Source organism: Ruditapes philippinarum, unplaced genomic scaffold (assembly GCF_026571515.1).
Source record: "Ruditapes philippinarum isolate M1 unplaced genomic scaffold, ASM2657151v2 ctg82_1_1_1_1, whole genome shotgun sequence".
In the NCBI taxonomy this organism is placed as follows: domain Eukaryota; kingdom Metazoa; phylum Mollusca; class Bivalvia; order Venerida; family Veneridae; genus Ruditapes; species Ruditapes philippinarum.
In genome coordinates, this window is record NW_026866102.1 from 306,006 (window position 1) to 320,412 (window position 14,407).

Here is a 14,407-nt window from a genome sequence, read left to right on the forward strand (position 1 = left end):
GTATGCAACTCGATGCTCATTTTTCAGCACTAATCTTAATATGAACCCCAACATTCTTTCACTAATTTTCACAATCATGGTAACAAATGGTAGGGAATTGATTACTCTTTCAATCGTTTCAAGGTATAAGAAGATATGTAATCTCGAAGTCACCGCAAATGTGAGATGACATCGACTTGACCGCTGGGTTTTTGTGAAAATTACCCGACAGAACGGCAGTTTATTCGAAATGAATGAATATGTTTTTGTATTGCGCATATAAATATGATACAATTATGTTATTATTTGCAATAACTTTTCAATCAAAAAATCATATCAAACAACTATAACGAACCGTTTCTCAATCCAAAATGAAGTAACGGATTGCTCCCCTATATTTTCGTATAGAGTATTTTCATTGGTCATGTGAAAACTTCAGCCCAATGAAAATACTCCGTACAAAAAAATGGGGAGAGAACTCTGCTGCGCCCGTTACTTCCATTACGATTTGGAATTTGACACATCAGAAAAACGGTATTATTTTTTTAGTCATAACTTTTGAATCAACTGAGTTTAAACTTAAATCTTAAGTGCTTTCGTGAAACGCCCAAAAGGTATTTACTCAGTTGACTAGTTTATTCGACCTAAGGCACAAATAGAAGATATTGAATGAGTTTACTAAATTAATTGAACGAGTTGAATAAAAACATATACTGCGAGCCTCTGAACAAGTTGAATGAAAACATATTAAGCTCGCATAATATTGTTTTATTCAATGAGTTCAATAAAATTAGTATTGAATCTACACGAATATAATATTCTATTTATCACATATATAAAATAAGAACGGTAACCTGTAAAAAAAGAGTAATGTTTTTCAATGAAGCGCCTATAGTGTAACACTTACATAAGCAGGCTTTTACGCTATGTGTATACATAACGCAAATGACTTCACGTTAAAGTGTTATTACATCAGTGTAATATCGTTTTTATCAAATGGCTTGATCACACTCCTGCCCCGAGGTTTATGTAATAATTTGAGTTATATTATGAGAAAAATAATTTTCTTATTCTTTGTTTTTTTGTGTGTGAGGTGATTAATTCAAGCGCAATTTAATTTAAAATGTACATAATTCTACAACAATGCAGTCATTTGGTATCTGTTTCTTAATAGTCACCTAAACCATGTATCGCATGTTTTATATTTGACTCGTTTTAATGTTTATGTTTATGTTTATGAAACTTGTGTGTGTTAAATTTTAAAAACATCGTCGAGACAACCATTTAAAGATATGTTATGCTCAAATTTGGTATTTTAAAATATTGATACTTGCTATACAGTCTTTAAGTCATTGAAAAATAAATATGTACACAACGAGTAGATATGTCACGTCTAAACTTCTACATATCATAACTTCAAACACAGTATACATACTTAGTGTCATTGAAAACATGGCTGCTAGGGGGCGTGGACGGTAACTTGCACTTTCCAGTACCGTCCATGAACAGGCTCAATCAAACCGAGCCTGCAACATTTTCAATTTTGCCGTGTTGGGCTTTCTTTAGGGATTCTGTATTTATCTATTCTGTAAGTGGGAATGCTACACCCCCTATGCATAGTTTGTGACTTATTTAATTCTAATTACACACATTCATTAAGAATTTCCTAGATCTAAATAAATTTCTGCCATAGAATTATTTGACTAAAAAATGAGTATAGTACATTTTTAAATAAAACTAATACATAAAGAAAATATTTTCCACATTGTGAAGAATTATAAAACAATATTTCGACTCATCCCTTTTAAGAAAATATGATAAACAAGATCAACAAGGAACGGCGGCGTTCAACGTACGTAAAACATAATCAAAGATGCTTGTATACAATATTTATCTAAGAAAATTATTGTGAAATACTACACATCATTTTATCTTTTTATTATTGTATTCATATATCAAGTACTTTATCTGTGTTATTTTCACGAATTTATTATATACATGTTTTATCTATTGTATGTACTTGCTTTTTCGAAAAAAAACTAATTAAGTTCTACTTTAAAGATTTACAAAGAAAGCCTAAAAAATATTTAAATATTCATGTAAATTATTATACATAAATGTAATCCGTTAGACGACAGACGGCATATTATACAGCCTTTGATACTCTTACATAGGAGTAAAAGCGTTGTACGATACCTTTCTAGGTCGCGCGGAAACAAATTCTGATTTATCATGTTATTATACATAGTATAAAAGGAATTCTCATACAAAAATCCCCACGCAGATGTTGTTGTCTTGTAGTTGTTGTTTCGGGCTGTTGCTTTTTTTCAGACAACCCATTTGCTTGATTTATTACACAAAGTGCGTATTAGGATTATGTGATTAACATTCTGTTACATGTACCTACTACAAAAACAGGATTAGTCATTTTGCAAACCATTACACATTAAGGAATGTACGTAAAAGATTTGTTGTTAGTACTCAAAGTTGTTTAAAACATTTACTTGCATTTTTGGGTGTTGAACTTAAATATTGATTGGATATTTCAATAAAATACACTGTATAAAAGTAATATTAAGTGTTGATTTATGATCATGTCAATAACATTGAAATATTACAATTATGCCTGTAATCAAAAATGTATTTTTGAAATTCATAAAATGATTAATCAATTTGTGGCATAAACATTTTGTCCCATTCTTTTAATGTTCCAGAAGAATTTTGTTTGTGTATTTATAGTCTTACACCAAAGTATGGTGTACGAAGGTGTTCATATTAAATACCCATAATCGTGTGTACGGAGGTAATCATATTTCATACCAATATTTGGGAGACCGAAGGTATTCATATTATTTACCCATAATTGTGTATACGAAGCAGTTCATTTAACATACCCATGATTTTGTATACGAAGGTGTTCATATAACATAGTCAAAATTGTTTGAACAACGAAGGTGTTCATGTTACATACATAATTCTGAAGCATTACCTTATGTTGGATTGCTAGAAAGGTTTGATAAGGGTACTTACTTATCAGTTCTTATTTGAAGTTTCGTTGTTTTATCATTATGCTTCACATCGAGATTTAATATCAGATGTCAAGATCTACACTAGCACTAACTAGTACTATGTCATATGGAAACAATACCGAGCCGACGGGTATTCCGGCATGGTGTGGGACACCCGCATGTGTATATTCGAGTGCTATTGCGTCTATTGACAAGCACAGATAACAACCAAAGACCTGCTATATGGTTAATTGTCCATATAAGTTGACCTTGTGGAGCGACACAGAAGGAGAAAACAGTCTTTGAACTTGCCTTGCTCTATATAATATAGTTAAAAGTCAAGTAAAACATTTTTTTGTCAGTTTTATCATTTTATATAAATAGATTTCTCTTTTTCTATGTAGATAGATTCTCAATAGTATTGAGACGTTGGTTTTTCATTTTCCTTGCATATAGTTTCATTAATATAGTATTTACGTGTTTTCCTCTATATGGCAGTTCTATTCAGACATCCGCCGGTCTTATTGTAGCCAACTCTCTGAGAATCATGACAATTATAGTTTATTATGTGCCTTATTTTATACATCTTAATTATATAGAAAGGCAGAGCGCATAATGAATAAATTTTCACAAACTGTATTTCAATTAACGTAAGAATAACGTATACAAAATATTTAATAACAACCTCGAAATATAGAACTATCACCTAAATGTTTACTATCATTCACTTTCATTATTTGCAACGATAAAAAAGAAATAAACATTCTAAAATATTTCGGTTTTGACTGTACTTTTAATTTCACGGATGTTCTTATGAAGCAATATAAAATTAATGCAGTTCCCTTGGTTACAGTAATATGTTGAGACATTTAGAAAGTCTGAATATAAATGAACGATAATTGAGGCTCATTATTGTCATTACCTAAAGACGCTCGCGAGCATTGCTAGGCTTCCTATGCAACAGGAAATGGCTTCTAAAATTAGGAATTAATTTCAGAAATGCGTGAATGTCTGGTGATTTCTGAGAAATAATGAAATGGAAATATTGCACAAACTGTTATACGTTTATAAATGTTTGAGTAATAAAGGTTTAAATGTAAGCAACGGAAGGTGTCAGGTGTAAATATATTACATAAATTACCTAAAATGGGTCTTAATATGCAAAAACAACCACGGCATTGTGGATAGAAGTATGTTTACTTACACGAGATGTTTGATTTTATCCTCTTCTGTTCGATTGTACGAGGCCATATAATAAAGTATCATAGTGTACATCTATAGGTGATATAATACATTGTGTATGTTCAAGAAACAAACGTGCTGTCTGGATCTGATAGGATAAACATTAATTAATATTACTCACGATCATACATTTCAATTTAAGGTTTCTCGACAATGAACATAGCTTTCTGCAGAAAAAAAGAAATCGTAACAAATTCTGACACTTAATCAAGATCTTGTCATATTACAATAATTGCAATTGTCGATTCTTTTGAGTACTTAAGTTTAAATAGCTTACAATAACTTATTTAATGACAGTTTGCTTGTTTGTTTGATTTTACGCCTTTTCCAAACAGTATTTCAGTCATATAGGCGGGTAGTTTCCTAACCATCGTTCCTGGAGAGTTACACCAGTACTAGACTACCTTCCTCCGCGCTAATTTAATGACAGAATACCGTATTATACAAATATATGTGCATGGTTTTATTTTCATCTTTAATTACCTTATAGGTTTCTAAGATTGTCTGTTTAATAATGACATCCAGTCCGTTTTTTCCCATGTGTACTGTCCTGTTTGGTGCCCAGCTGGGCTCCTTGCCGGTGGTCCTGTGTGGGGGTATGCGTTCATTAAATGTAGCCCTTCCTTGTTGATCTTGTTTTTCAATTTTTATATCTTTGCGAAGAAGAAATGACCACCGTCCGTGAGTTCGTAAGGACTCAAGTGACATTACAGGAAACATATCCATGGTTACTCTGACTTTCTCTCTAAAGACATATTCTTTTCCGTTCATAGCTGGACTACAATTAGTCCCCGGCGAGGGGATAAACCATGTGAGACATGGCTTTTGAGTATAACATTGCAGGTTGATCGAATTCTTTGAAAGCAAGTTTTGAAACCACTTTATAGGCGTTGTTTATTTATGTTTTTTTTACTGTCGGTAAAATGTCTACAAACTCTTACCAGAAAATGTTTTGAGGAATATAATATATGATAAACAAGATCATCAAGGAAAGGCGGCGTTCAATGAACGCAGCTTCCACCCGACTCAGTAACAAGAGAACAATTTCTTGATTTTCTTGATAAAAATGCTATCATATGTCAACTCATGTGAAATCCTATATATCTTCTTTCAGTTTCAGTTTATGATAGCAAACTCTATCCCACATTTCGATAGAATACGATATAAAAGCCAGATGTAGAGTCACATAGATTACTGTTGTCTGTCCTACCAAATTTGAACAATTCATTTTTATCAATATGATTGGTAAGACGTCTATAGTTTTGACATATAAACCCTGGAGTCAATATATCGAGCCATGTTTTCCACTGTCTTCCATTGTCTTCAAAATGTCAGTAATAGGGTTGACGATGTACACATCCCCCCCCCCCCCCCATGACTTTGCTATGTAATTTGTCGTGATGTCAATTTCAGAATCGAGGTCCAAATACGAATATCAATCATCATTTTTGTCACAATTAGCATACATGTAAAGGTTGTGTTCAAGAAAGCGATTTTTAACCTTGTAGTACAACATAAAGACCTAGTTTATGCGCGTCACATTGTGACAAAAATGTGTATCAAGTACTACTGAAATCCTTTCATGATTGGAGAAGATACGATTCGTATGATCTGAATAAATGGAAATTATTTGGCAGCAATACACTGTTTTGTATGTGAAGTTCTACAAGCGAAGGAACATTGTGCACTTGTCCATTTTCATTGCAAATATGTTTTAACTTCTTCCGTTTTCATCAGTATATCAGTTTTGACGTGAAACCACATTTCACAATTCTTGTAAATCTAAAAAAAGGAAAGGGACTATCAACTGGCCATGGGAAAAGTAAGTGAAAAGTTCACACATGTTGAAAGATCTCTTCTCAAGCTATAAATCGGATATGTTAATTGTTTTATAAAACGTGTCACTTTGATCTTTACGTTTTACCTAAGTAAGGACATCAATTTGCAATGGGCACTGTCCGTACCAAATTCCAAAGCAATAACCATATTACTTTTTACTGCTATCAATTTGAGTTATTTACGACCAAGCACAATCTCATGCAAAGTTTTAAAAAGTCAAGTTTACTTCTTAAATCAAAATGGTTAATTTACTGACTATGTGCAATGTCCCTATGATCCATGACAATAGTTATTGATCGGCCAAGCTTATCTGTTTTATACGCCGATAAGAACATTTATTGAATGATATCTGGACGATCAATCCACCAACCGGCTTTTATATTGATATTTTTTTAACAGTTATAACTGATTTCCCTGTAAGTGACTACTTACATATCGCTCATGAGTTCTGAATCTCCCTGTAAAGAGATAAATGACAATAAGACTCAAAGTCCGAGATCAATTATCACCGAAATATTTTAATATCTGAGGATAGCTGTACTCTCTCTATTGAACGATGTGAGCGACTTCTCAGACAACAACAACAACAGCAAATGCACACACGTACATACGGACGAGGGAATCAAACAGTGAAAACATGAAAGTCGTTCGTATACATTAAATCCGAGATAATTAAAATATTTGAATGTGAAAAGTTTTTAGTTGTTCATAAATGTTTTTTAAGAAATCTTATAATGATATTTTTCAATACGCACATTGTGACGGTATGATTATTGACGTATTGAAGTTGAATTCGCTTTTTATATTAATTTTTCACCTTGTACATCTGATGCTTACTCTGTGAAATATATTGTGACCTAGAACTAAAACAAACTTATAAGGATAGAATAATGAATATATATGTTCATCACTAAATATATAATTTATTTGATTAAAATAATAAAGTAAGATATGTCAAATCGATTTATTCGTAAAAAAGAAGAAAATACACTCCGCTCCGGTTGTTTGTAGGAAAAGAAAAACAGCACTTCAAAAATATTATTAAACTTGAAAATCTTAAGGTTAATTTTTCATTGAAACACAAATTCTGTAAAATAGTTAAATACGTTTTTTAAAGTGCCCCAAAGACATTAATTGAACCTACACTCACTTTGCTCTTCACTGTTTTGTCGTGGTTGCTATCCTTTAACACTTAATGCTAAACATAATAATTCATTTTGTATTACTAGATTTTATGGACACAGTTAACATCATAATGTCTCTACTGGGATATCGTTAACATCTTAATCTGATTCACTCTGCCATCAACAAACAATTGTTAGTGACAGGTTCAGACAATATTGATGAAATAAAGGTCCATTTCTCTGTAATTTGAAATTTAGTTATCACACCGGGATATTGAATTGCAAAATCTAAACAGTATTTGTAGTACTAAAATTCAGTAGGTTTTGTCCATGATGCAAATTAATTGTCACAATTTATTTTTTACACTTTTAAAAAGTTGGAAATATAGTAACTTTAGAGATTTTTTTTCATTTACTTAAAGGCCGGTATATTCTAAGTAATAAGAAATTCGTATATTTGTTTGGAGTTTTCAAAATTAAGTAAAGCAATGTTTTTGTTATATTTGTATTCAATAACTTAATTTGAAAAGCATGTGCATTTTGCCTGGGCTCAGATTAACAGCTTATCCCTTATTTCCGCTTTATTGGTTATACTAAAAGCTGGATCCCTTATAGTTTTGTGGTCTACATTTATTGTCTTCACTTTTAAATTTGTTTTGCGTGTTATGTTTTGTATACTGTTTTTGTCAATTTCAAGTATCTTAAGACAAATTTCTATCGTAAGAGAAATCTTATGATAACTGTATATCTTTTACATACATAGCTTTGCACTCTTTGGTTGTACTGACCTATGTACATGTATACCCCAAATGTTTGATCTTGGACTTATTTTTTGTCAAGAATATTGAAAAATACTTTTTGTGATGACTGTCCATAGTTGTACAATTAAAATAGATAAAAACAGAATCCCTAAAGAAAGCCCAACACAGCAAAATTGAAAATGTTGCAGGCTCGGTTTGATTGAGCCTGTTCATGGACGGTACTGGAAAGTGCAAGTTACCGTCCACGCCCCCTAGCACCGGCTTAAGCAGAATTCAACATTTAAACATGAAATGGTAAAATTTTGAATTTAGAAACATCCGCAGATGTGTTCATACGGCGGTTATCATGGAACCTTCAATGTGACACTTCCGTGCCATTCCATGAAAAGCGGCGTATGGTCCCCAAGTAATAAAAAGCGTGTGCCCTAAACGAGAAAACAATGGGCGGAACTAAATAAAATGGAATTTTGAAAGGGGATCAGAGGTTATGAAGCCTGCGTATCACAGATAAGACGTCAAAAGACAAATTTAAAAAGCAGGCAACATATCCTAAGGGTGATTCAACATTATTCAAGTAGGAATATTGGAACCACCCAACTAGAAAATGCCGAAAAATTGAAACTTAAAATACCACAAGCACAACAATAATGTCGTGCTGAACGAGAAAGTATAGTAAGAAAGTATAGAGATAAGTTATCTTTTTGCTTTGGACGTTTGTTCACTAGCCATTCTGTGTAAGTTAATGTTACTCCTACGTATCAAAAATTACTTACAACTTCAAAAAATTGATTTTTATATATGCAAAATGAAATTTAAACATAGAAAACATGATATGTTAATTCCAGTCTACTACCACATGCAGTAAATCGTCGTTTATCCTACTTTGCAACTGCTGTTTCGTTGCTGTGAAACCAAATGCTTGAATATTGCCGATTTTGAAAATTAGATAAACTGTTCATTGTTAACACTATTGTCGTTTTTATTCGCTCCTCCGTACAGTACCCATTACCGGTTTTAGGTGAGCATACTTAGTTTGTCACTGACTCCCAAATTGCCTCTTCTAATCTGCTAGGTCATTAACATTACTAGCTAACAAAATGTAAAACATACTTTAAAAAATTATCATTGTCAAATATATGCATTTGCTCAAATGGTGCATTTGTTGACAGATTTTGATAAGCTGAATGGAATACTCTAAGCAAGGTTCTCGGTGTTACTGCGATGACGGGTTAGAATAAACATATATTTAAATTATCCAGTGGTATTATATTGCACGTTTTGTCCTTCGTATAATGTGATTTATCACGTAAGTATAGACATACTCAAAAATATTCAGATAAAGTTACTTCTTATAACAAGTAATGCAGGATACATTCTCTAATTTCTTCTTCTCGAATAGTTATGAACATAAGTATTGTATCACTATAACACTTTATTTAAATACTAAATATATCATTCGGAATGTTTTTTATAGGACAACATTATCGTTTTCTTTTCAATATCCTTACTTTAAGAAACCGGTATACAACTAATGCTTGCTGAAATAAAAATGCGAACTAATGGCAACACAAACAAAATATAACACACTCCAATATTTGGAAACATTTCATGTTAAGAGTTTTTACGACACAGTCTTAGACTTTGCGTGTTTATGCTTCTGTTTCGTGCAGTAACGCACTTTTGCAATTGACGAAAGACGGAAATAAGTAAGTTGTTGCTGTAAAAATACGGCGGACAAACTCATTTTAATTTGTCTTTTGATTCAGTACTGTCAGAAGAATTAATATGCTCACAAACGCTGTATTCGGAGCAATCAAATGTCGCCAAGTACATCGTCAAAACCTTAATGATTCCCTGGTCTATCATTGAATCAACAGAGTACTAGTAACATTACCTCTCTGTCTAGCTTATCAAATAAAACTGAAGTACATTTTTTATTGATGTCTAATAGAACATTATATCATAATAGTTCTTAATGTTTTTTATAGACAACATTTTAGTTTTAATCTTAACTTCAGATTTCTTTCTATTATTTTTGATTCGTATTGATTTGTATATAAGGTAGAAAAAATTACCTTAATCTTGCGCTCAGACATGAACAATTAATGTAAGTAACCGTGACTAATTCAAGACGGAAACAGCAGTTCACTCATAGCTTTAATGCTGGGCCTATTATTTGAAATCACAAATTTGACCCTCAAATTACTTTAAGAATTTTCATGTTTAACAAGAGCTGTCAGAGGAAAATGCGACTAAATATGTTCGAGTGACTAGAGTCTATGCATCTGCATAGCCACTCACGTACCACATAAAGATGCAGACATCGTTCAGCCGGTTTCTTTTCTTTTTTAATGTCGAAGACATTTGCTTTTTAAATGTATTGTATGCCACAATGATTTCCTTTTTCACCATCTTGTATATGAGAGCAAAGATCACAAAGGGAATGTGGCAACTTATATATTATACAGTGGTTGTAAGATTAAATGCATTTCAACGTTGTGAAAATCATTTGTGTAACAGGATCTAAAACGTGTGTGACAAGACTGATTTCTCAAGGAATGAGGTCAAAAGTATCGTTTTAAGAAAAAGGAATTGGTATAATAATCAAATTAACGCAAGATAGATTGTTAAATTGAATTAAGCAACGCAAGAGACATACAATTATACGTGTTTCAAGAAACTGTCATTTCGATATTTCCTCCCACGAAAAATACTTGAAAGGTCTGAGCAATATTCACGTTTACACTGTTATTTGTTAATACATAAAACCTTTGTACCCTTTACCCCTTCTTTATTCGATGACGTACTTGTTTATTGATAGTCCTATGTTGTTGTCATTCACAATTTTTCCGTTTTGGGCATTCTTTTGAGATTATGTTTTCTCTATTTTAGATAGTTATACATTTGATTTTTATGCCACTGCAATTTGCGATGAGGTGGCATATATCATTCAATGTTCTTTTTAACCACATAAGGAAAAAAGTCACATAAATGCATGCTCAAAGGGAACGGAAGTTACCTGTCCTTCCTGAAGCCACATAAATATCTAATTGTTAGATCGAAAAAAAACAAACGACGGAGTGTTTATGCTACTCTATACCTGGCGACACACAAAAAGTAACTTCCTCCAACTACTGGACGTGTATACGAATTTTTATTTTTATTTTTATATTCCCGCGTTTCCAATATCCTGTTGATAGAGTAACCTCTATTTTATAATTAGATTTTTTATATTCATTTAACGACAAGAAAATCCAATTTGGAAAATCCCGTCACCTACAGCTGATACTCAACGATATTTTATGTTTTAATATTGGCCAAGTCTATCTTCAGAATTTGTTTCCATAGTTTTTCTTCTTTGTTTACTTCTATTCGATGAGCTAGCTTGATAGTGACCTAACAACTGTAATCATTGGGCTCCGGACAACGCTTAATTGGAGCCCTGAATTTATCTTTCAGAGGTTTGTGTTACATGTAACAAGAAGACATAGTTCAAGTATATTTCATTTGTGATATGTAAAACAAACATACATACACCATGATAACAGTTTATAATACAATTTAAATGTATTATAAATTAATTAAATTCGATATATCGGAAGCCAAGTATCGACGATAACACTTCCCATTAATAGTGTCGCTATAAATAATTGAAAATTTATTAAAACAAACGCTGAAAAAAACTACGTTTGTGGTTATACAACAATTGGTTTTCATTTCTTGCTGATTTACTGTACTCACTCTGACTTATTGTTTACTCTGGCTTAAGTGTTTTACCTTGATCCATTTCTTGGTCGACGTAAATAAACGTGCATACTTTTGTTGGCGCTTTTTTGCGAATAATCACATTTTATTGAACAAGAAAAAGGAAATGGAGTTAAAAACAATGAAAAGTGTTTATTGTGCATCTGTACCGTATTTATTTTTGTTGGGAGCGATAAAATACATTACACGAGGAACCTTAAAGTCAGTGGTCACACGGTATCAATTTTCAGACATAAATTTTAGTGCTGGTTTATCATTTGCAAAATTTTGTATTGAACTATTATGCTTGCATGACATGAAATTTGCAAGCTTTTATTATATAAACAGGGTACTGTTTAAGTTTAACTAGATGCGGTATGATACATCTTTGTAAACTTGGTGAAATATGAAACGTTACCAATTCGGCGGCACCAGGCTTTTTAACATTGAACGACTGTGACTCTGAATGCCACTCTGGGCATTTGTACGGTTAAACCGATTAATGACGCATAATCGTTCAAAAATGTTCGGTATAAGAATTCACTATCATGTCGATAAGAAACGTTATAATGCAAGAATTATCATTCACAAGAAATACAACACTCATTTAGCTACATTTGGATAACGTTCGATGGTTCCAGTTATCCTAGTTGTGTACTTTATAATCACTCTTAAGGATATCTTTCCTGCATTTTTACTTTGTCTTTTGACGTCTTATATGCAAGTTTCATAAGCCTTAGATCTCCTTTCAGAATTACTCGTTTAGGGCACAAGCATTTTTAAATGGGGACACTGGTGAAATTTGAATTCCCCGAGCTGTACTTATTGCTGACGACCGGTTCAAGGCGGCGCCACTCGGTGATACTCAGATGTATGTCTTGTTCTTTCTCACATGTCGATTTTGCCATTTTACTTATATGACATATCCCACTTCTCCTTTTACCACCCTTGTTCCATCTTAAGTTAAGTTCCTTCTGGGTGCCCTGTTGTTGTGACTAAATTGTGTCGTGCACAGAGATCAGAGACCCGTCGCACACATGTACCAGATCTCTATGTAAAAGGTCAATGTCACACTTAGATCTTATTGAAAAGCGCTAGTCCGGAGCAAATCGTCTTCATGCATTGAGAAATTTTAATATAACTTGGCACAATTTTTTTATCATTGTAAGACTGAGTATCGGGCATACATTTCAGGTCCCTGCAGCCAAGGTCAAGATCACACATATAGGTAAAATTTCAGATGAAAAACGAAAGTATAAGTAGGGAGCAACTTGCTTGCCACATATTCACCTAAAGCTTTTATTTGTAACGGGCGTATTTTGTGCCTATGTTATTTTTGGTGAACTTTTATAGTTTCCAAAATTGTATTCATTGACCAATTACCTGAACCATCTTTTGCTTATGTTGCCTTTTAGCAAAGTAATTGTACAGTAATATTGATTTTGTATGGAAGTCCATACATTTTTCTACTTTTATGACGGATAATGTCACATAAAGCGCTACCTTCTACAAATAAAAAGCAGCTAATATGCTCTAATACCATTATTTAAATACAATATAATATAAAACTCATGTTTGTCCTTTCATGAGACGTATAAAATGACTGATTTCTGAAGCATAATGTACCTTTAAATGTTTAAGATGATGTTTTTGCAAATATAATTCAAAGAAAAGCTGACACATTGTTAAACGTTTTGATGTTTACTAAAAATATATGAAAAATTTACAATTTCTTGAATTGGGTTTGCAATTAGTATATACAGAGGAAATAAAAACGGTAGACTTGCTTTTTATTCAAATTCAGCGTGTTACTTTCATGTGGCCGATTTAATGTGTTATATGCAATTTACAGGATTGGTTTTGCGGTAGTTATTGAAAATCTATTTCCTGGCACAGACATGCATCACTCAAAATAAACATAAAGTCATGCAAGAAATTGATAAACACTTGTTTCCTGACATACTTTTACCATATTTTATGATGGCTATTAACTTTTTCAGTTTTACATGACGTTTATAGGTTACGAGTTAATCCAGTGTTGTATAATTTCCTAAAATACTCGTATTTGGAGTTTATTGTATTATCTCACGTGAACGTTTTCTGAACAATCTTCAAATGTAGAGATTTGACAAAACATCGTTTGCTTCCTTTATGTTTAAGATAATTAGAAATTTGAAAACGACTTTGATTGTATTTTCAATATTTTAAACTTTTTAAGCAAATCGGGTTTTATTCAGAGAAAGTAACTGCTTCATTGAGTTATATACTTGTATTACGGTAACTTGCACTTTCCGTCCATGAACAGGCTCAATAAAACCGAGCCTGCAACATTTTCCATTTTGCTGTGTTGGACTGTAGGGATTCTGTTTTTCTCTATTTTATTCTTTTATATTGAGGTCAGGTAAAATAACAATTGACTGGTCTACAACGGGAACATCCTTATAAGTATTAAAACAATAGAAATATGTCATACGGATATTATTATACATATTTCTTAAAAATAACACTATATTTCTGAGTGGTTTAGCGTGAATATTTATTCTTGAATAATTTATTAGCTGCTAGCGCGCATACGTATATAGAGATATGATATCGGATCATTATCACACTGACACATAACATCCATATATAAATTATTATTGTAAAACAGACCTTTAGTATACACCAGTTCCCTTTTATGTATGTATTTACCGCTCTTAGGGCGTTCGTG